Raw genomic sequence first — 23,962 nt, forward strand, 5'->3', positions numbered from 1 at the left:
GAGACAGATACATCGTAATTCAGATGCTATTCTGGGTCTCTGTACGTGACCTGACGTGATGCTCAAAATCAGCTCGAGCCCACCAAGAATTAACGCTCATTTTGGAAAGCAGTCCTTGACTTAAAAGCTAAAGAACAGAAGGTCTCCTCGTCTTCCATTCTCACTCGCAAAGGTAACTCATAACCCCAGAATCCCCACCCCTGCCAACAATATACATCCACAACATTGGAGAGAAAGCCAATAAATAAGAGTCAGGTGGCTAGAGCCAGTACTAAATGGCCCCCAATTCAGGGATACAGTTTTTTTCCGTTTTTTCCCTTAACTTGTGCTTTAAGTACACCACGTGACAACAGTCTAAAGAGGACACAAGCCCACCTTATGTGATGGGCAGCTGACTGACTTGCACCCAGAAAATGTTCAGAGTTACTTGCTGAACTGAATCCAGATTTGTATGACAAGCACTGGAAAAATGGTCACTAGAGCCATTTCAAATGTTCACCCTCACAAACCAAGTTGTCTGTGAAGGACCAAATTTAAGCCTCAGGTGGAACAGCCCTGAGATGCTGATGTTAGCAACGGCCCAGAGGAGAAAGCCTGAAAATGGGGTTCACGAGAACATCATCTGAGGTGCTGCATCAACCTACCCTGAGACCTACCCAAACTTCCCCGGGCAATAAGTTTCCTTCACTGTTGAATCCATTTTGAGTTGGAATTTCCATCACCTGCGCCATAAAGAATCATGATGTTATGGTGCCCAAATCACATATACATTTTGTGTTCTTATTCTGTGATGATCCTTTCAGTCCACTCCAAATATCATCTCCTCTGAGGAAGTGCAATTAATGGTTACTTTCTCTGAACCCTGTGGAATGCTGTCAACTCTCTCCACTGTTATCCCCAGATTAGGCCCAACATCCCTAGGAATAGTAGGGCCCAGGGAGAGCCTCCTCAGGAGTAGACTGCCACCATGTCCTGATGCCAATCCTACTCACATGGACACCAGAAAACAAGCAGCCCTAGATTCCTACTCCAAGATTTTCCAGAAAGTCGTGTCCTCACATAGAACGGACAAGAAAACATAGTTGTGCGATGACATGATTTATTATTTACACTGACCGCATTATTCCCACTAAGTCAGTGGAAGAAACAATAAATGAGGTTGTACTCAGAGCTCTTTCCTATCAGACCCAGAGATTTCTACCCAGGATATTGATGCACAAAACATTCTCAGATTCTATTGTTGGCCTTTCCTGAAGTAGATCCAGATAGACCATGGATTGCTCCTCCTCTAATTACTATTTATTTTACTAGTGTGTGGGTCTTCCTCATTAAATAATGTCATGACAAAATTGAGAGTTCATTTTAAGGGTAAATGAAGAGTGGTACATGAACATCTCAGCCTTTACTGAAACTTTAACAAAGTCAAATTCTCACTATGTTCTTTGTTGACCCTTGTTCCCTAAAGTTGAAAGGATAGGGAATATTCTACAGCTATGCAGGTGACTTCTCTCTTCATACAATCTGACTCACTAGGATATGTTTTTGAAGCTTACCAAAATAAGGGCATTTCTTTTTTACTTGCTTAACAGATAGTCTTCCTCTCAGCAATGTGAGAGGAACAAACACGGCTGTGTCTTGCTTATATTAAAGTTAAGATATGAGACATCTCTTTTTTCTTAGAGAGGAGACTAAGAGGGCGATGGCAATATTTCCTTTCAATGTCTGCAGTGCCTAAATCTGGGGTTCATACAAAACAAATGAGTAATTTTCAAACTTGAATTCACAGTGTGATCAACCACCAAGCTCATTAAAAGTACAGACCCTTGAGTCTCCAGGGACTATGAGCTACTGGGTCCGGGAATCTTCATTTCTAACAAAGTGAATCTGGTAGATGCAGGTTTTCTGTCCAATGTACTGAGAATTATGGAAGTAGGCCCTAAATTTTTTTAAAAAATATTAAATGAATACGGTACAGACTTAGCTAAAGAGATATCCCAAGCTCACCACCAGTGTGTTCCCTGGTATGCACATCTTGAATCTTACTACGGCCCCTGGAAAACAGAAGCTGATTGCTTAGCAAACTGCCTTGCTCAACAGCAGAGAGCACACCTTCCCCACACCCTCTCCCCCATTCTCAACACGGTCAATACCTAGGCTTGAAGACAACCTCTGAGGACTCAGAGCTCCAAGATCTCAAGAACATCAATGCAGGACAAAAATTCCAACATTCAGCACAGAAAGAAAAATGGAAACTGAGGCTCTGGGACCATTATGAGACCAGGCCACCAGGATTCCTTTGTCACCTATCCCCAGGGTCTTCAGGATTTGGGCTCAAATGTGAAACCTCTAGTAGGAGGTAAAACTAACAGAGGTGTTCAAGATGACAATAAAGACAAGGCCAGGGCAAGCAGTAGCCTGAAAGGCATGAAAATGGGGCCCCTGGTTCCTTTTTAATCACATTGGACCTGTCCTGGGCTGTTCACTGGTCCTTCCCCAGGCCCAAGTCCTGTTGGCCTGCATGAACTGTGCAGCCCTTGAGTGCGGGGAAAATATGCCTCGTTTCTTGTATGTGCACTAAAGTCAGGCACATGCTTGGTGACTGAAAAGACTGTTGGAGAACAAGGCACGGTAATATAGTGAGGAGGGCTGGCCAGAGGGAGCAGAGTTCGAATGCCACCTCACCTGTAAATCCCTTCAAAGCTTGCAACCAGGTGCTACACAAAAGAAACCAATAATTGCTTGAGCCAGTATTCCTGAGCCAGTCACTCAACTCCCTCTACAGAGCAAAGAAGGGGGAAATCTGGGATGGGCAGGCCTGGCTCTCAAGACCCTCATGTTCATTCACATTTTGCTCACCCTTAATAAGGCCATACTTACCATGAGTCTATGAAAGGAACAGGGAAGCCTGCTCAGCTGGCCTCTCCCATTTGGTCCTGCCTTCCTGTGGACCTGTGTGTACTAAAGACAGGACCAGTGGGTATCCTGTCCTCCCATCTCACCCGAGAGACTACTAGCACAGTGATTGATGCACACACGCACCAAAGAGATGTGTCCTAGGAAAGAAAAAGACTTAGCCAAGCCTTGATCATCTCAGATGTGAAACAGATAATGTTTGACTTCCAGGACAGCTGGACAATTAAAGATGATAAATGTGATGTGGCCTAATTCAGTCCTCATTCAATAAAGTACAGATAGTTCAACAGTGAAAACCTGCCTGAGACTCCTTGTTACCAACACACCCAGAGTGAGCCCGGAGTGACGGCACTGAGCAATGGAGTCTCTCGTAAGGAATGCCAGAGGCAACGGTTTCTTGGAGGCTTTCTGAGCTCCTGTTCTCCAGAATCGATCCCTCAAACCCACCTTCAGCTTCTGCTTCAAACAAAAACAATGGAGAATATGGGGAAGAGGAATGTTGGCTCTCTGTGGCGGGGAGCTCCATCCATGTTGTTTCCCAATCCCAGTGAGCCCCACCCGAAACCAAGGGTCTGATGGGAGGGAATGCAGGCAAAAGCCATTCCCACGGCAAAGCAGGGAGACAAACTGATTTATGAGGCAAGATTCTAAAGAAGCTAAACACACACGGCGTGGCACAGCAACCAGGGTGAGGATGCGCGGAAAGGGTCCTTTCCCAGCCAGGAAACCTCAGAGCCAAGTCAACACGGAGGTCAGCAGTGCAAAGGGGGCAAATCGCAGGTCCCCACGTTCTGGGAAAAACTCACAGGCACCCTGCTGCCCGTCAACTGACCGAAGGTGCTCTGGGGATTTCTTTTTTGGTGCTCAGGATCAAACACAGAGCCTCTTGCATGCCAGGCAGGCACTCCGCCACTGAGCCACATCCCTACCTCTGCTCTGGGCATTTCTATCTTTAAATTCCTGCCACGCTGCCATGCGGTTAAGAACTCCTCCTTTGGGAAAGAGTCACTCTGAGCAGCGCTCCATGGAGACTTGCCAGGAATTCCCATCCATCATTCTCACGAATCAATACATTTTTTAACATTTTTTTTTCAAATTATGAAAAAAGCATATGATCGTTGTAGAAAATGTGGGAAATATAAAATGTGCAAAGAGGCGGGAGTAAATGCTCATAATCCCACTCTCATGTCTCCCTCAAGGTTTCGATCTGATTTTTTTTTTCTTTTAAGTTTTATCTAGATATCAGCCTAGCACAGGGATGTGCACTAAAGTCCTAGACACTCAGGAGGCTGAAGTGGGCGATCTCTTGAGCCCAGGAATTGGAGAACAGCCTACATAGCATAATCAGACCCTATTTCTTAAAAAAAAAAAAAAAAGACTAAAAAGTTATATTTAGCTTTCTGTTTTTTAAAGATAATGTAAATATACAATGAATATGAATATATGACCACTTAAAAAACAAACATACAGAGAATCAAAGAGCTCCCCAGGAGCTAGGCATGGTGGGGCAGAATTCCAGGACCCTTGGCATGACAGACCTGGGCTCCCACAGCTGCCTGAACTTCCACATGGAAGACACTCTGTGAGCTGCACTGACCTCTCACTCATCATCCTAGAGGCAGAAGGAAGTAACCCCTGCTGACTGGTAACCAGATGTCCACTGACTGCCTAGGATGCTTTTCCTTCTCAACTAAATGGGTAGATCAGAGGAGCAGTATGGATGCTACGCAGCCATGGGCGGTCTGCACAGGTTTGTCGATGGGCTATGAGGGAGGGTAAAATCATTACCCAGTCTCCTGTGAGGTTCCAGCAATATGAACTGATAAATTCTCTCTATGGGTATGAAAATTTATGTTGGGTTTGAGTCACTTGCACCTAAAAGGCACTGACACAGCCTCCACTTGGCACATACCTTTTCTAAGCCCCAGGACTATTGGGCTTGAACATCTTAAACTTAAAAGCCCCTTTGAATTTTAGTTCTCTTCAAATTAGTAAGGCTCTAAGGTCCTTAGGTATCTTTGTTTCATTCCCACATCAACCTGTGCATCTCAGTTACTTAACAAACACTGGATGGATGGATGGATGGATGGATGGATGGATGGATGGATGAATGGATGAAAGGAATGAAATTAAGAAAAGGAAAATATGGAGAATTTATGGCTCGTTTTTTCTTTATTCATCTTCTATCTTCCAACTCTCAATTTTTCTGTTTCAAATTCCTTGGAACAGGATTTCCAAGAGGTCTTCACCTGATGACTACAGAGACCAAAATTAAACAGGAGAAGCTCCATGAAAGTAATCTATGCCACCTTCCCATTTCCTACCCCAGTGACCCTGGAAAAGAAATGATCAAGAAAGGAAAGCCCAATGTCTTGAAAGCCCGTGTCTGCCAGGCACTTTACTGGGAAGTTTGTTAATATTCTCTCTCACAGTCATCATCAAGAATCGTGGATTAAAAAAAAAAACAAAAAAAAAAAGAATCGTGGATTATAGGTTAATGATCTGATCCCCATTATTCATACTGGCAACCCTAAGACCCAGGAAAAGTTGGAAATCTTGCCCAAGGTCATACAACTAGGCTGAGGACAGATCCAACTTCCGTACGTCTGGCTCCACAATCTTTACATCTGAAAACCTATCACTTAAATAGATAAATGCCTATATGATGTGAGTGGAGGTCCTCAAAAAAGACCAGTCTATCCCAAAACATCTCTTCCCTTGAGGCTAGAAATTCTCCCATTATAAATTCCTTCTTTGGGTTGTTTTTCTATAATCTTATGAATAATAACTTATGTTTGTATTAACCCTTCATTAGTCATGAGTCACTTCCTATAAATTCTTTTGTTTGATCTGCACAGCAACCCCATAAAGCTGGTGATATTATCCCCATGACGCAGATGAAAAGACCGAGGTTCAGAGAGGCAGCAACCTATCCAAAGCAAAGTCAGTGATTGCCGACATCCTGGGTCTTCCAACTTCGTGTTTTCACATGCTCCTTTTATATGCAACTTATTAGTTGAGATGAGGGCTGACAGTTGATCAGACACTATGAGGAATGGTGCCTCAGGAAGGGGCAGATAAAAGAACAGATGGTGAAAAGAAGGGAAGTGGATGAACCCGATGGAGGAGGTTAGAGGCAAACTGCCCATCACACAGTCTGCCTGGGCTTGACTGGATTGAGATGTCCACGTGTTAATTCTAGAGTAGCCACACAGCCCGTCCCGGACAATCTGAGGTCATGCCCAGCATAATTATTACAGCTCTCTCTTTTTCACTTTCAGAAGAATTCTAATTCAGATGGTAAATCACATAGTCACCACCACAGGCAGAGTGGTGGGGAGGTCCCCATACCCAGACCCTGCACAGCTCCCAGCTTTGTTTGTTCCAAGTGAAAGCAGTTGGGTCCTCTTGCTTCCCCTTTCAATGAAATAAAAAACAGCAGCACTGGAGTTCACGCGGAGGCCCCTGGGCAGCAGATCTGGGCACCCATGTAAAGCCCATTCTCTCTTTCAGTAATTACTGGTTGTCCAATGAGCTTAGCGCCAACCCCCAAGTAAGCCACTGTGTAATTATGGGAAGCCTTGAAATGAGGATGTCCTCAGTGTGGTACAGGCTTTTCTAGGAGGTCCTATGTGCTCACGGGCTTCTGCACCTGATCTCACAAGCTCTCTACCCAAGGAGAGCCAGGAGTCACAGCTACAGCTTGTGGTTGGAAAACACTTACCCTGTAACCCACATTACCCCATTTTCTTTCCAACACCCCCATGAGGAAAGAGTAAAAGTGATATAAACTCTGATTTCAACTCCAAGTTGAAAGAGGGGAAATGACTGCCCAGTGCTGCAGTCAGATGCAGGTCTTCTGATCGCTGCTCAGCGGCCCTCCCCACCAACCACAGGCACCCCAGCACCCACTGCTCAGTTCAAAGCCAGCTTCTACTTGGGGCATGCACAAGGGGGACCATCAGCCTGCACTCTCAGCAAGACTTCCAGGACCTGAGGTCACCGGCTCAGCTATTCATCTACACCTACTACCCCAGGACTTTGGCCATCTCCCTCCCTTTCCACACACATCCCTTTTATTATCTTAGTTTAGTTCCAGTTCACTTCATATTTACTAAATGATCCCTCTATGCTCAGCATCAAGGCAAATGTACAGTTTGGCCCCAGGCCCCACACACATATTCACATATACACACACATATATGTATGTGTGTGTGTGTGTGTGTGTGTATATATGTCTATTTATGTGCATGTGCCACCAAAACAAAAATATATACATTTGTATATGTCTATGTATATTTACATGTGTGTGTCACCAAAACAGAAATAAATACTCATACTTTGATTATAACAACCATGATTCCAACAGTGCCTTAGTTTAGGACAAAGAAAGAGGGCCTGGGAGTCAGGGCTCCTGGCACACCAGGTACCCACTCATGGGCTGGCAGACTAAGGCAGTTTGACTCACCTCTCTATGCTTTGGTTTCTTCTCTTTAAAATAAAGAGGCCAAAGTAAATCAGAGTTTACAGTCTACTGGCCAGAGGAAGCATATACTTCCCCAGACATCTTGAATCAACCTGCACAGCATTTTTTAATGACTTTTTAAAAATTCTCTACACTACCTGCACCATTCCTAACTCTTCGACATGAAGCTTCTTCATTCTTCATGTTCTCTGCACAGAGGCTTTTGAATGTGCACCTCCTATACCAGATGACTTCTACGTCCCTCCTAGTCCAATGGCTTGTGTTAGGGAGGAAGCAATGGCTTAGACCCAAGCCAGGCTGCAACTTCTAAGTGAGGCACCTCACCTGAGCGATGAGCCCCTGTCTGCTGAAGAGGATAGTCATAGTGCCCACGTTACAGAGTTATTACAAGAACTGGGTTCATATCCTCCAAGTGAATACAATAGGGCCAGCTTCAGAGCAGGACTAGATATAGTAATTACTTTTTACTCTAGATTAAGCATCCCTAATCCAAAATCCAAAATTTTTTGAGCACCTACATGAGGCCTAAAGTGGAAAATTCCACACCTGGTCTGATGAAATGAGTCAGTCAAAATACAAAAATATTGCCTGCAGGCTATACGCATAGGGCATATATGAAACCCGAAACACTTCTGGTCTTAAGCGTTTCTCATAAGGGATACTCAACCAGTACCACATTTTGTTTATTCATTCAGTTGATGACAACCAATGCCTTTTAATGTCACACACAACAGAAATTCTACAGTGTCTACAGAGAGAGACCCAGTCATCCTCTCCAGGGCCTCTCAGGAGCAGCCACTCTGACCCCTTACTTTTTTTTGTTTTCAGTGCTGGGGATTGAATCCAGGGCCTCGTATGTCCTAGGCAACTGCTCTACTACTAAGCCACACCCCCAGGTCCCCAAACATATGCTGAACAAACACTAGAAAGACCATCAAACCAGCCTCTCCCCAAATGAGGGCTTAGGTCTTCTCTGCATCAGTGAGAGGAAAATAAATGGCATTTGGGGACTGATATTTGAGGATTAGAGTGGTTTTTCTTAAAGAAGAGAAAATATTATGGTAAGAAAAGTGGTAGAATCTTCTTGTGGTACCAAGGAGGAGATGAAAATTGCCTTTGAATCAACTGTACCACAGACAAGAACAAAACCAGATTGTATGGGTTACATTCTGGAGAACAAAACAAAAATTTATACACACACACACACACACACACATGTATGTATATATATGTCTGTTTATGTCTATGTATATTTATGTGTGTGTGTCACCAAAACAGAAATAAATACTCATCCTTTGATTACAACAACCCTGATTCCAAGAGTTCAAAAATACTCCTGAGAAACATACCAGGAGAAATGTGTCCATTATTACCACCTCATATCTTCTTGCCCACTGTTGTAAACAGAATAAAGCAGGGTGCCCAGGTCCTCATCCCTAGAACCTGTGACTAGGTTTCCTCACAGGCAAATGGGATTTTGCTGGTGTAATTAAATGAAGGATCTTGAGATGGGCAGATTATCCTGGATCATCCAAGTGGCCCAATGTAATCATGAATGTCCTTCGTGAGAGGGAGGCCAAAGTGAAAGTGGAAGGTCAAAGTGACACAAGGCCAAGACTCAAGGAATGAGAGTGGCCTCCAGAAGTCAGAAAAGGCAAGGGAGCAAATGATCCCTTCAAGCTCCTGAAAACACAGCCCTACCAACACTTTGATTTCAGCCCAGTGGACCCATTCTGACCTCCCATAAGGTAAAATGATAAATCTGCCTTGTTTTAAGTCACTAAGTGTGTGGTCATTTTTTTACAGCAGCAAAAAGAAATCAATATAGGCACAAGCATGGTGGCACATGCCTGTAATCCCAGCAGTGCAGGAGGCTGAGGCAGGAGGATTGCAAGTTCAAAGACGGCCTCAGCAATTTAGTGAGGCCCTGTCCCAAAAATTAAAGAACAAAAGGACTGGGGATGTGGCTCAGTGGTTAAGTACCCTGGGTTCAATCCTTGAGAAGGGAGGAAGAGAGAAAGGGAAGGAGGGAGGGAAGGAAGGGGATTAAAGCAAATAAATAAATTAATTAAAGCAAATAAAACCCCAGCTTCTTAAAGTTGGCCATTTAGTCCCCCAACATGCAGAAAGGCACTCTGAGAAGGTGGACATTCTCTACAGGGATATCTGCACCTTCATGACAAAAATGTGGCATTTGTGCAAATAAAAAAAAATAGCATGCATGTGAGAGATGCAGATAGAGAAACAGAGACGGCAAGTGTGTACATAAAGGGACCTGGATAGAGGAGTAAAAATCAACTCTGAAGTTAGTTACACTGGAATGGAAAAAGAAAAAGAAAAAAAAAATCACAAATTTTTCACATCTGTCATGAAGCATTTCCCAGCACCTTCAAGGCAGATGGACCCTGGTGAAAGGTTTTAATAAGTAACTGCCCTGTGTGGTAAAGCTCAGAAAATGAACTTTCAATTCTCTTAATTTCCTACTTAAATGAATCTGATTCTCTCTATGGGGAGGGAATGAAACTCCCCCAAACCATGAAAAGTCCCTTTTGCACATAACAACTGATAGGGTAGAGATAAAACTTGGCCATGTAATGGCCTCATTATTCTTACTGCAAACCATCTGTCAAATTTTGTTTAACAAGTAGGGTAAATTCAAGAGAAATAAATAACAGTTTTCTGCAAGCCCTCATGTCCACACAGGTATACTTTAAATGAGCTATGCTTGACATAAAGCACACACACACTTACTTTCTCAATTTCCTGGCAAGGCGCTCTTGCTTAAATACACAACCATCAAGCACAGAGAGAGAGGCGCAAATCATTCCCCATGCTGTTGGGGTTCCTCCTCCTCCTCCCGTTTACTTCCTCTGAGAACTCAGACCCCAACCAGTTCTGCTCCTTCCCGGCTGCCAGTTCCCAACAACCATCACGACTCACTCGCAGCCCTCCTAAAACAAACAGCACATAAATCAGCCACAAAAACTAACTCAACTTCAAACCAGCCCATTCCAACATTAATAGCGCCTTTGTTGTCAATAAACCTATATTTGACTTCTCCTGTTTTTATGTGTATTTTATTTATAAATTACTAATGCTTTTCCTGGAGCAAAATGGTCAAAGTAATATTCTACACAGAGCCATACTCTGTCAGTTGGAGAAGGAAGAAAAAAAAAATACAGTTCAAACTGAATCAAGGAGAGAAAACTATTAGCTGTGAATTGACGGGCATTTCCCCATTCTGCTTGATCACTGGCAACCTACCCTTCCCATCCTCCCTACCAGGAGGCAGTCAGCATGACATGGACTTTTATGCGGTAGTCAATCAGACAGATGGAAAGTGGAAGTCAGAGCTCTGAGGAGCCATTCCACCCTGGCTCTGCCTGTTTTTTCAGAGACAATAGTATTGATGCACTTATCCAAACAGATGGAAGTATAGATGATGTGGCAGTGGTGGTTTTACTGCCAAGCGACAACCCCCAACAAACCAAGGACATGTCAGAACCCTCCAGCCCCTTAGGAATGCCAAGAACTTCCAGAAGCAAGAGTTTCCCAAACTGGAGAGCAAGCTGGGACACAGTGCTTACTGGAGGGGATGAGAGAGGGGAGCCATGGGCAGAGGGGAGCATGCAGAGGAGGCGGCGAGGACTTAATCAGGAAGAGCCACATTTTCCTTTGCTCAGAAACCAGAAGATCCAGTCCTCCCCCAGGAGAAGCTCATGATCTAGCGGGTTTTGGTTTTTTGTTTGGGTTTGTTTGGTTGTGGCCGTTGTTTATTGTATGGTGCTGAGCATCAAACCCAGGGCCTTGGGTATGCTAAGCGCAAGTTCTACCACTGAGCTACACTCCCAATCTAGTGGATTTGAAAAGCAAAGCATCTCATCCCTGTAAGAGGAAAAACAGGATGACAGTTTGAGTGTCTTGAACCTCTGACTTAAAGGAAGCGTTCTCCCTCTGATTCTGTTCAAGTGATGAAAAATAGGTTACTTTTACACAACTTGGGAAAACTGTAGTGTGGTGGGTAACATCGATCTTTCCTAGGGAGAAGAGAACTGCACTGAATTTTCCAATAGACACACGGGTTCCCATCTTTCTCGTGTCACAGGTTCATGGTAGGTCAGAGCAGGATAGCACCTAACAGACTGTACTGCCCACCCAACATGATCACCGAGGAAACCGGCACACAGTGTGGTAAAAGGTAAAGTTGTTACCAGGATCCTGGTTTCCCTACCCCTCCTATATTTTAATTTTTAATCCATAAAAAGTAGGTCCCTCAAGATGTCACCAGAGTAGGTGCCAGTGTGGATGCAGAGGGGACCCTCCTAGTGTCAACTACTTTACTTTTTTCCCTCCAGGCGTCCATCAGAGGGAACAAGCAGGTACAAACTGAGAACAGTGCCCCCACCTTGTAGGGGTGTTTGTGGTTATTTTGCATGAAAGGATCCACTCTCCTGCCTCAGGGACCAGACCTGTCCTACCCTGGGCTGGCTCAGCTCCTCCCCAACTTTACTGCTGCTTCTATGCCCAACATCCCCACCTCTCCCAACCTTGCCACTGGATCAACCCTTTCCTGCCTCATAGGATCTATCACATCCATTCAGTTGGCCAAGAAAGCAAACCTGGGTTTAGAACTTAAGAGGACTACTCTATCATCACAGAGTTTTAGCTGAAGGCTGGTAGATTTTGCCTGTTCAAATTTCAACCACACTTCAGAATGTAGCTCAAACCTAATTCTTCCTCATCAGCTCCTGTGTTTGGACATCTTGGGTCACGCCGCCACTTGGCTGTGTTCTTAAGTAACCATGTCAACTAACATGTCAGAGACAAGTTTTCATCCAAACCAGAGTCCCATCCCAAGGAACCAAGAGTATCTTCTCTTCTCTTCACCTCTCATTCTCTCCTGCCACGCTAAGGACATCTTTACCCAGATTCAGAGTCAGCCAGTTCTATCATCATGTACTCTTCCAAAAAACAAAATTAATACTTAGCCTAAACACTTGAAATTCAAAATCCAAAAGTTGATTTCCCTCTTCTCCATTTTCTGCCACATCATCGCTTAATTGAAGAAAGTAAACATAAATGCCCAAGCCAGTGGAAAGGGAGAAAGGGTAATGGATCCAAAGAAATGTAGACTTTATCAATGAAAAAATTTAATAGCGTAATGACAATCTCAGATTAAGCATCCTGTCACACAAGCATTTATTGAGTGCCTCTACTCTGCCAGGTACTCTGCCTGGCACTTTCATTCGTCTCATTTGAACTCAGGACAACCCTATCTCCATGTTACAGAAGAAAAAAAAACGAACTCAGATGGCAGATGGCTTCCTCTGAGTTACACAGTCAGTGAGCCCCACTGTGAGCCTCCCCTCTGACTCAGACCAGCTGAGTGGCCTCAAGACAGGGCCGTTGAGTTCTCCAAACACGGGGTAGTAACGCCAAGTGGCTAACAGTTAGGGGCTAGCAAACTGGACCTCTTCATTTGACATAGGGAGCAACTCCAGCCAGAAAACTGAAGTGACTTGCCCAGTATCTGTTGACCAAAAGAAAATGGACATAAATGAAGACAAGGAAAAAAATGCCATGGAAAGGATGTCTGACCTCAAATAAAGACCCACGAACACTAGTCCCAGTCAAGATGCCTCACCTCCCTGGGGCTCAGACTCATCTGACACATTGGAGACCTGGAAAAAAATCTCTCGGCATCCCAGGCATCAGAGACGACGCCATTCTGTGGCCTCAGAGAGATCCAGTGTTCTTTCTAGACACTAAATAAAACACACCCCGCAGTATACAAAAACACACATCGGTGCAGGCAAAAAAGAGAAATTTAACTCACTCTAAGAGTTTTGAGTGGGGGCTGGGGATGTGGCTCAAGCGGTAGCGCGCTCGCCTGGCATGTGTGTGGCCCGGGTTCCATCCTCAGCACCACATACAAAAAAAACAAAGATGTTGTGTCCGCCGAAAACTAAAAAATAAATATTAAAATTCCCTCTCTCTCTCTCTCTCTCTCTCTCTCTCTCTCTCTCTCTCTCTCTCTCTCTCTCCCTCTTCCTCTCCCTCTCTCATTTTCTCTTTAAAAAAAATTTTTTTTGAGTGGAATGTTTGCTTAGTTTTTTTTTTTTTTCATCTTTTTCCTCCTGGAAAAATGGCTTAAGTGTGTTTAACACCCACTCAACACGCGTACACACCATAGGCCCAACCTCTTTGGCCATGAAGGTTCTGTTCCCAGGCAACACTGCACCACGGAGAGGGGAGATGTCAGCCAGCAACAGTGGCCCACGAGGGCCAACAAAGAACGGCCCGCCGAGCACTCCCAGTGTCACCACCCTAAAACACCTGGTCGAGTCTGATTAATGAGATGAGGACCAGATGCTAACAAATGTCTGCTAAATGAAAAGAAAGAAAGAAACAAAGGGAGAAGGAAAGGCAACCAGAAGCCTGCCTTTAATACAGTGTACTTTGTTATCTGTAATGTCTTTCAACCACAGATAACAGAACCAACCACATGGAATCTAAGATGCATGCCAGGTGAAAAAACATCATAAAGACATAATAAAAAGTTCCACCAGTGCCTATAAATTGCTAGGGGCTGTTACAAGGGCAGAGCCATAAATTCTTGATGTTTCCCAAATTAGAGGGTACCAACACGTATGCAAATATATTTGTGTGGGTAATTGAGGGCTAAAAATCTTACGTTAAGCACAGCTACCTCCTTCAAAGGCTGCTAGGGGAGCCTCCGACAGGCTCACACATACAGCACACACTGTAGGAATTCAATTTGGAAACCATCATCTAAAGCACAGAGGAGAACAGGAAAGTCATATTGCTATAATGCTTAGATTATCAATCATCTTGACAGTTTATTGGCTTTATCACCACACATACCATTAAAATGATGTCTGGCCTAGACTGTCAGGAGCAAACATTAAACAGACCAGGATTAAAAAGCAGATCCCAAACAGCACTCCAGTCAAGTTTCCCTTCCACTCTGAAATTAGTTAGAGCTGACTAAGAAACTGGCGCTAGACTTTGAAGAAATATACAGCCCAAAAGGCTGCGAGTCAACTCAGACCTGACGAGCTGATAGGTAATGTCATGTTATGGCAAATCTGACTCTCCTGCAGTTGATTTATCATGTACTCTGTGTAACAGAATGATTGCTAATGGTGGAAGGGAGAAGGAAGGGGGGTGTGTGGAGAAACAGGCTCTGCCATCATTTGCCTCTTCTTGCAACCAGGGGCGTGCATCAAAAGGGCCAAGCCAGCTCCCTGAAGTGGAGTAGGAATGCTAATAAATTCACACTACTGAGCAAACATATTAACATTACCCCCACACAGGTTATTAAAGTAATTTTACAGATTCAGAAGAACCGAATAGGCAGCGGAAGAGACATTCATAATTCAAGAGCTCTAGACAGCGTAAGAGTTACGAACCCTATACGTTTTTAAAATGCTTCTGCATGTGTCACTTTGGCAAGGAAATCTCAACACAATTAAAACTATACTAGCACATCAAGAGGGCTCAATTGAGAGCTGTGTACCTGCCTTTTACTAGGCCAGCGCTTTATAGATGCCTCAGGAAGAAAGGGGAAATGGGAAATTCAGTGCTAATTAAAGGGAACCTTCTGTGCCTAAGGAAAAATGGTGGCATTTCTAAAATATATATAAAAGAAACACGTTTTCAAATCTCTGCCAAGGGTTTGGCTTTTTCATAGTCCCTGGAACTGTTCTGTGTTTGTTTGGAAGTTACAGAGCTATTCTGTTTGTGATTAATAGCTTGCTTTCCAGGACAAATAAGTCATTAAGAAGGGTGGGGTGGGGCGCAGAGAACTGACGGGGGTAGGAGCTGGCCCCGAAACAACACAGCAAGGAAGAAATTCACACCACACTTTTCAACCTTTCACTCCTTTGCTTATTTACCCAAGTGGGGTCCCCTGCCTTCCCTTCTAGGTGACTTCGGCATGACCCCTTAAGTGAAGACAAATTCCAAGTCACATCAGAGGCCCCATCTCTTGGTCCCTTCCCCTAGGTGGGTTAGGTACTTTGGGGAATTCAGCTAACACATTCAGGAAAAGCTCTGGGAAATGATAGAACAGAAGCAGCCATGGGACACGAAGGAAATGCACTAGCAGAGGTCCTGCCCTCACAGGGCGTCCCTGACTTCCAAGTTCTCCCCAGAAGGCTGTGCCGCCCTTGTGTGACACTCCAGCCAGCCACCTGTTTGCAAGCAGTGCCATCTTGCTTTGTGGGGCGTATGTTGAGGGCTGACAATAGCCCCATTCACCCACAGAGAGTCATTCCCATCCATCAGATGTCACCAGGAGGAAAAAAATAAAAGTAATGCCAGATCACAAGGTTGTACACGGCTGAGCAAACACTGGACCTTTCACTTGAATGAGCATCTGAGTTAGGGAAACCAGGCAGGATGCACCTACATCCTCCAGCACACAGGTACCCAGAATACCACAACTCTACACACAAGACCAGAGAGAGGCCAACTGGGGGAAGGACAGCCCACAATGGAGCTCCTTCCACCAGAAACTTCCTCTGCCATCACCTCTGGCTCAGATTTCCAAAGCACTTTCATTATCAGTGCGGAGGGAACTTCCCACAACAGCCCTCCTCCCTACACTGGCCCCTGCCAGGAAACAGACAGAATCTCCACTTTCACACTCCAAGACATCAAGGCACCAAGAGCTCCATGGGGAGAGATGTAGCAACCAGTCAGTGAAATCAATCATCAAGGTCACTGGGCACAGGCCAAGGGACCAACATGGCGCTGAACTCTATCACGTGGGACTCTTACAGCATGATTCTTGCCTCCGCAGAGGCAACCACTGACTCGGTTGGAGGATGGGATTGGCTGATCACCAAGGAGATGGCAGATGGTTTGCTCTTTCCATCAGCCAATCCCATTTTCCTGCAGGGCAGAGACCATGTCTCATTGATGTGCTGCACAACTCCAAGAAACAGTCATGAGAGATGAATGAAAAAAAAAATAAATGATTGATTCCTTTTTAATCAAACAAGCAAAGGGTGAAACGGCAGAACGAACTGTTAGTCAGTTTGGAAATCCCAGTTCTGCTGCCAACTGGGGCCCTTTCTTCCACCCAGTGACTAAAAGCAATCAGTGGAGCAGCGGGAAGCTGCATGAGCTTCTTCTCTTTCCTCTTAAAACACTCTTGTTCTGCCCCATCACACCTGCATCATGCCAATGTTCGTGCTATACTGAGTGCCCATTTGGAGTCCCTCAGTCTGGCTGGAATCATGACAGTAGGGCAGGACAGGACCAGTGGGCACAGGGAAGACAGCTAGGAAATGAGAAGACTGAGGTTTATTTTAGCCTCTTTACTAGGCCTCATTGCCTTCTACTCCAAAAACGTTCCAAAAGACCCCTTAGGGTCAAACACTGAGTTCTTTGGGTTTATCTCACTATGAAGAGTAAGAAGCATTAACGGTCCTGTGTTTGATTTTAGGTGCTACGCAAGAGGGAATGGGGAGAGGAGAAGTGATTTGGGCCCACAGGAGACTCTTAATACACTTGTTAAACTGAATTGAGACCTACAATAGTGTTTATATAATTCAGTATAAATTAAACAGAAAAGATGAGACATCAGTGTAAGAACTGTTGTCATTACACAACACAGCAATAGGAGCATTGAGTGTTAAAAGTTCACCCACAGGAATAGCTGAAGTGGAGACAGAGGGATCGGGGACAATTTTAATGGGAAGAATAAGAATCAGCTGGTCCTTGAAACATGATATATTAGTCTGTTTTCTGTAACTATAACAAAATGCCTGAGGCAGGCTACTTTGTAAAGAAGATTATTTAGCTCATAGTTCTGGATGTTCAGGAGCATGGTGCCAGCATCAGCTCAGTTTTAAAGAAAGTGTCAAGGCAGACAGGATCATAAGTGGTAGACATGTAAAAGGGAGAGATCACATCATCATACAGGAAAAGAGCACATGAGGAGAAGCAAATCTTGCCCTTTTTATAATAATTCATTCTTATGAGGACAATCAGTGTCCCAGGAGAACCTTAATCTCTTCCAAGAGCAGTGCCCACAGTAAGATCTAATGACCTCCCACTAGGTTCCACCCCTTAAAGGTCCCACCACCTCTTATTATTACCACACTGAGGACCACGCTTCCAACACACATCCCTTAGGGGAAAACACACATCCAAATGACTGCATGTGAGAAGGACAGAGAAGATCATTCCAGGCAGGAAGAATGTGGCAGGCACAGGGGGATGGACATAGTGAAATGGTAGAATAAAGGGTTAATAGAAATCAAGGGAGAGCTAAGATAAGATGGAGGACAGTTAGGATCCAAAACAGCACAAAAATGAATATTTACTATTTGCCACTGCTCTCCTGCCAAATGGTTCTCCTCCAGTGCTTTCTATTTGGTGACAGAGCCACCACAGTAGAGACCTGTAGCTGTGTCCTGGTTATCTACAAATATATGTGGTCATGCAACTAAATTTTGGCCAATGAGATGTGAGCAGCTTCTGGGTGGTGATTTTGAAGAGTAGAATCTAGAATGTAGATGGAGCAGTGGGCCAGCTCTAACCGTGCTGGGAAGAATGAGTCTAGAGATGGCAGAACAATAAGCAATCCCAGGAATCTTGGAAGCAGGAGGATTTTAGGAGCACGACACCATGGAACCACCATATCCTGGAGGGCTGTATTGAGATGATGATGTTTAAAAAAAAAAAGTCCATCTCCATCTTGCTTAGCCACTTTCAAATGTTAACAGCCAAACCTGTACCTGTTCTTGTTCACTTTTGAATCTCTTAGCATGATGTGTGACTCATGGAGGCAAATGTGTGATTCATAAATAATTAAGTTAGAGCCTACAGAATGGAAGAAAATATTTACCTCACACACCTCAGAGAGATCACTAATCTCCAGAATATATAAAGAACTCAAAAAACTTAACACCAAAGAAACAAATAATCCAACCAATAAATGGGCAAAGGAACTGAACAGACAATTCACAGAAGAAATACAATTGATAAACAAATATATGAAAAAAAATGTTCAAGGTCTCTAGCAATTAGAGAAATGAAAATCAAAAGTATTCGAAGATTTCATCTCCCTCCAGTAAGAATGGCAGTTATTAAGAATACAAGCAATAAAAAGTGTTGGTGAGGATGTGGGGGGAAAGGTACACTCAGACATTGCTAGTGGGATTGCAAACTGGTACAACCATATGGAAAGCGGTATGAAGATTCCTCAGAAAACTTGGAATGGAACTACCATTTGATCCTGCTGTCCCACACCTCAGTTTATACCCAAAGGACTTAAAATCAGCATACTACAGTGACATAGCCACATCAATGTTTATAGTAACTCAATTTTAAAAAGCTAAACTGTGGAACCAATCTAGATGCCCTTCAACAGATGAATGGATAAAGAAAATGTAGTATATATACACAATGGAATATTTAGCTTTAAAGAAGAATGAAATTATGGCATTTGCATGTAAATAGATGGAGCTAGAGAGTACCATACTAAGCGAAATAAGCCAATTCCAAAACACCAAAGGCCACATGTTTTCTCTGATAAGTGGATGCTGATCCATAATGGGTGGGGTGGAGAATAGAGGAACTTTGGATTGTGCAGAAGGCAGTGAGGGGAGGGGAGAGGGGAGGGGGTGAGAAGGATGGTGGAATGAGATGAACATTATTACCCTATATACAGTGTGACTCTGCACCATGTAAAGCCAGAGAAAGGAGAAGCTGTGCTCCATTTGTGTACAATGTGTCAAAATGCATTCTGCCTTCATGTATAACTAATTAGAACAAATTTTTAAAAGATGCTAATGAAAGAAGGCAAAATATTTAATTGGTTAAAGTGGAAAGGTCCCAGTTGCAAGTTAAGTGGTGGAGTTTAATATACATAACTTTCCTTTTTCTGTTAAAAAAATGATTAATTGTTTTTTTCTGTTAAAAAAACCAATTAATTAATTGCATTAACATAGCAATGAATGGATGCCTCCGGTATCTTTGATGGCTTTTACTTCATTAACACCACTAATCTATCTGGTATCTCACTAATAAAATGACCTTATATTGCCAGATTATTGACCTTTGCAAATGAAGCAAAGGTTCTCTTAACTATCAGGCAAATACCTGACTGCTCTCTCTCCTTTGCCTTCATCCCCCATGATGGTTGGTACCCGACTGTGTGGATTTGGCTCCTGTGCATTTTGTTCCCAGTATAACTATTGTGCATCAAAAAGAAAAAAAAAATCTCAGAGGAACTGAGTATCACTGGTACTTAATGACCCAGTAGACAGCCACCTTGATGCAAACCAGAAGGTGGTTAATGCTTGAACAAACTGACTGTAAACCAAGGTAACAGAGAGTGACAAAGGGAGTACAGCCCCTATAAGCCAATAGTCATGGTTTATAACACTAATATTTCATTAACCAAATGGGAAATGGGGCATACTGGATTCTTGACCAATTACAAAGCAATACAACTGAATCTCAGGGGTGTGACAGAGTTCCCCAAATGTCTGAAGCCATGGGCCTAATGTCATTTACACCCCAAAATGGCACATTTTCCCTTTACTTTTCCACTACCACCACCCCTGCCCTCCACACGCACAGCACATGTGGCAGCAACCATACGTCTCCAGCAACTCCAGAAGTTGCAAACCCAAAACTGCACAGTCAAGTAATCCGGAAGAAGCCAATGCAACCGCTCTAAAAGCCAGCTGGCTTTGCATGCAAACGCAGACGAGTGCTTTAAGGAAGGCAAGCACAATGGTGGTGATAAAGAGAAAGGTGATAAAGAAAACAGGCTATGAACCAAGAATGGGCAGCCTCACCTCCAAAACATGATTCCCTAGAGAAATTAGCCCCTCCCTGGCTTTTGTATTTTTACATGGTGACCATACAAAAGCCTTTCTGTGCTGTGTGCCATGCCACCCTGCCACAGAGACTTAAGCATTTGGGTCCCTCAAGGGGCACAGATGAAAGCTACTATGAGGGACAGGTGCTGTGGGCTGTGCAGGGGGCATGGTGACCTCAAAGGCAATAGCAGCTTGCCCCTGCTGGGAGACGGCAGGACTGGAAAGGGAAAAACGAGGACCAGTCATGACAAACATAGGGAAAAGTATATCTCCTAAAGCCCGGAGGACCTCTGAGCCCCAGGAAGAAAGAGCAAAAATAAACATAGCCCCCCCCCCCTTGCATCTGCAACTATGGATGCCAGGGCCAGCTGGGACCTGACCTTGACACTAGTCACTCCCAAGCAGTTACTGTACCTGATTCTTCCCAAAGAAACTTAAGGGCTTGGCAAGGGAAGTTCCTCCACTCAGAGGCTAGAGCAATGGCTCCATGAATTCAGGTCAGGAGTCAGTTTAAATATAAATAACAAAAAGCAAGAAAATATCTAATTTGTTCTCTGGACTTGGGTAGGTCAGCCAAAGTCCCCTCCCAAGGTGTGCACACCAATAGGGCAATGATGGTGAAATAGTCCTCCCCGGCTTCCAGGCACTTGCTGCACGGCATGTCCCAGCCTTTCAGGAATGAGAGGGCGCACCATAGTTCTCACCTAGGAAGTGTGAAAGGGAGTGAGGTGTGAGTTTCAGACGAAGGCAGTAGAGAGTTTTCTTTCCCCATCACCAAAGAATAGAGAGGACTCCAGGAAGACAGAAGGGGCACCAGGAGAAAGGAGCCTGGGTCCCTGCATAATGGCAGGAAACCCAGCTCTCCTCTCCCTCCTGGCTCCCGCTCAGCCACACATCCTCTGCTCCTGAGAAGACAATGAACGGCCTTCAATCACATCAAGCCACAAAGATTCAGGAGCCATTTTTAATAGCAATTTGTCTTCTTTATTAGAACAACTCAAACTTCATTACCAGCTGGGTTGATATCTATTTTGGTTATGTTTTATTTACATAGAAGATTCGCCCTCTTGATTAAACTGGGCTCTGGTTACTGTTCATATTTGGTCTGGATTTCCTCTGTTGGGTGATTGAGTCAAACCTGAGATTAAAAACAGAAAAAAAAAAAAATCTCACCATGGAAAACCTTCTGTACCAAAAAGGCACCAGCAGGCACTCATCAGCTGACCCCATCCCATCCGTCAACAGGACCCATTCTACCTCGCTTTCATGTTCCTTCTGTTCTCTCTCAGAATGGGCAGGACAACATGGAGCCCACTCCTTTTACAGACTTATTAGGCCAGTTGCTAGGAAGAAGGAAAAATGATTTAAACACAAACACATCAGGCAAGCGTGGGAGCAACTGGGAGCACATTTTGCAAGAGGATAAATATGAATTTCAATCAATGGAACAAGTTGTTATGCACTCCCTGTATGAGACTCCCATTAAAAAATACTTGTTTCAAAGAAAGAATTGTTCAGTTTATTCAAGATCATTCTGGTATGTCAAAAAAAAAAATGTAAGCCATGGACTGACTCCTTCTGGAGTGATACATAGAAAGGAAAAGACATCAAAAAACCAAAAGCAATACCCCAATGCCCTGAAGCACCCCAGGAAGCACACCGAGGCTCAGTGGAAGCCTACACTTGTGTTCCTAGAGAGGGGTCAGGAATGGTGGCCACCTGCAGTAGCAAAGTCTGTGGCTTGAAGCAGGGCAACAGAGAAGCAATCTGAGAACCTGTCCAGGATCCTAGTAGCAGGTAGCAAGAGTTCATTTCTAGACTCAGGGAATCCAATGCAAATAAACAGACAAACTCACATGACCAAGTTTTTACTGAGTATCTGCGATATCATTGGAAAACCTGCTGGAAGAACTAAATTTGACTATTTGGAGTTGAAAGAGATCTTAGAGATCATCCGTCACTTCTCAGCGGCGAAACTCTAGCTTGACCTCCCAACCTCAATCCCCTCATCTGTGGAACAGGGATAACACCACCCTGCTGCTTGTGAAAATATTTTAAGAATATCATCAGTTAATCAATACAATGCATTTAGCAAAGGTGGGCCCACAATTTGCTTTATCAATCATCAGAATAACAGTGGTAATTCTTACCGAAAGGTTTAATTAAGTGTGTGTTTTGTGTGGTGTGTATTAACAGTATTTGTTATGGTTTGAATGTAAGAAATTCCCTGAAAGCTCATGTGTGAGACAATGCAAGAACATTCAGAGGTAAAAGGATTTGATTATAAGAGCTATAACTAATCAGTGGATTCATCCATTCGGTGGATTAGTAATCTGAATGAACTAATGGGTGGTAACTGTAGGCAGGTAATGCTTGGCTGGAGGAACTAGGTCACTAGGGCGTGCCCTTGGGAATTATATTATCCCTGGCTCCTTGCAGTCAAGCTCTGCTTCCTGGCTATCATGTCCTGGGCTGCTTTTCTCCACCATGTCCTTCTGCCATGGAGTTCTGCCTTACCTCTGGCCCACAGTAATGGAATCAGCCGGCCATAGATTAAACCTCTGAAATCATGACCTGAAATAAACTTTTCTTCCTCTAAATTGCTCTTATAGGGTAATTTGGTCGCAGTCACAAAAAAGGCAACTAACATAGTATTTCAAGGAAGCCTGGGAATCACCAGAAGACTCCTGCCATCATCTCTTTCTTGCAGAAGAGAAAACTCAGGCCCAGAGAATACATGAGTAACTGGGCCCATTCACCCAGCTGGGAAGAATGAAGCCAGATTCTACCCCTCCTGGCAGCCTTTCTTTCCTATCCTCTTTGCAGTCCACATATGGTCTCCCAATCTGAGATCCACAGAAAGAAATAAACATCACAGACATGTTGAGGACAGATGCATTTTAGGAATTGGGGACAGGAAGATAACTGGAAAACTGGAAGACAATGGGGAGAGAAAGTTCACATCTCAAGCAAGGTCGGACGCCCAACAGACAGAATGGCAGTGTCTCTTGCATCAGCCCAGAAAAACTACCAGGAGGAGGAGAGATTGAAGGAAAGGCCTAGATCTCATCACGCAGACCATCTCCGTTCCCTCATTTCCAACACCACCCTTCCTTGTTGCCTCCAGGTTCCCAGCCTGGTTGTACAGGTCAGCACAGCTCCTAGACTAGGTCCTGCTCACGGTTGACACGCAAACGTTCTGCCTCTACCCACCCGTATTAGGAGAATCCACAGCACCTCCAACAGTTCGACAGCCCCAAGCCAACTCACCTCCCCCACTGCAGATTTCTGAAAGGGAAAGACTGAAGAAGGCCACATCCCTGCTAACGCTGTGCCAACACACTCCATCCTCCCCTTGTTAATTTCCCCCATTATTCCTGGATCAGTTTCCTCACCCTGTGCTAATTCCTCTCCCTCTCCGGTGTTTATACCCTTCAGATATTTGCAGGCTATTATCATGTACCCACTTAGTCAAGCAGCGCACATTAAGTTCTTTTCATCTTTCCTCATAAATCAATCCCTTAATCCCTCCAAGCCCTTTAATCGTACTTGCTGCTCCTCTCTGAACTCCATCCAGTTTCCTCAAGTCTCTGATAATGTTGTGACACAGGGCTGGTTGCAAGGCTCCAGCTGCTGACTCACCAAACGCTGTAAATGTCAAGGAGCTCAATGCATGCACACACACACACACAGGCGC

At 44.2% G+C, this 23,962-nt stretch overlaps 1 protein-coding gene and 1 long non-coding RNA gene across 6 annotated transcripts in view; both read right to left on the minus strand.

The window, feature by feature from the left end:
• The window catches only part of Lrmda (leucine rich melanocyte differentiation associated), a 994,383-nt gene that overhangs the window by 904,644 nt on the left and 65,777 nt on the right, over positions 1 to 23,962 (minus strand). The window lies entirely within an intron of this gene.
• On the minus strand, positions 21,227 to 23,798 carry LOC144375340 (uncharacterized). Its single transcript, XR_013435031.1, has 3 exons — positions 23,536 to 23,798; positions 21,523 to 21,608; positions 21,227 to 21,403 (listed from the first exon to the last, which is right to left on the minus strand). It is a non-coding gene; the product is annotated as an uncharacterized LOC144375340 (long non-coding RNA).

The sequence above is a fragment of the Ictidomys tridecemlineatus genome, chromosome 1, assembly GCF_052094955.1.
Source record: "Ictidomys tridecemlineatus isolate mIctTri1 chromosome 1, mIctTri1.hap1, whole genome shotgun sequence".
Taxonomy (NCBI): domain Eukaryota; kingdom Metazoa; phylum Chordata; class Mammalia; order Rodentia; family Sciuridae; genus Ictidomys; species Ictidomys tridecemlineatus.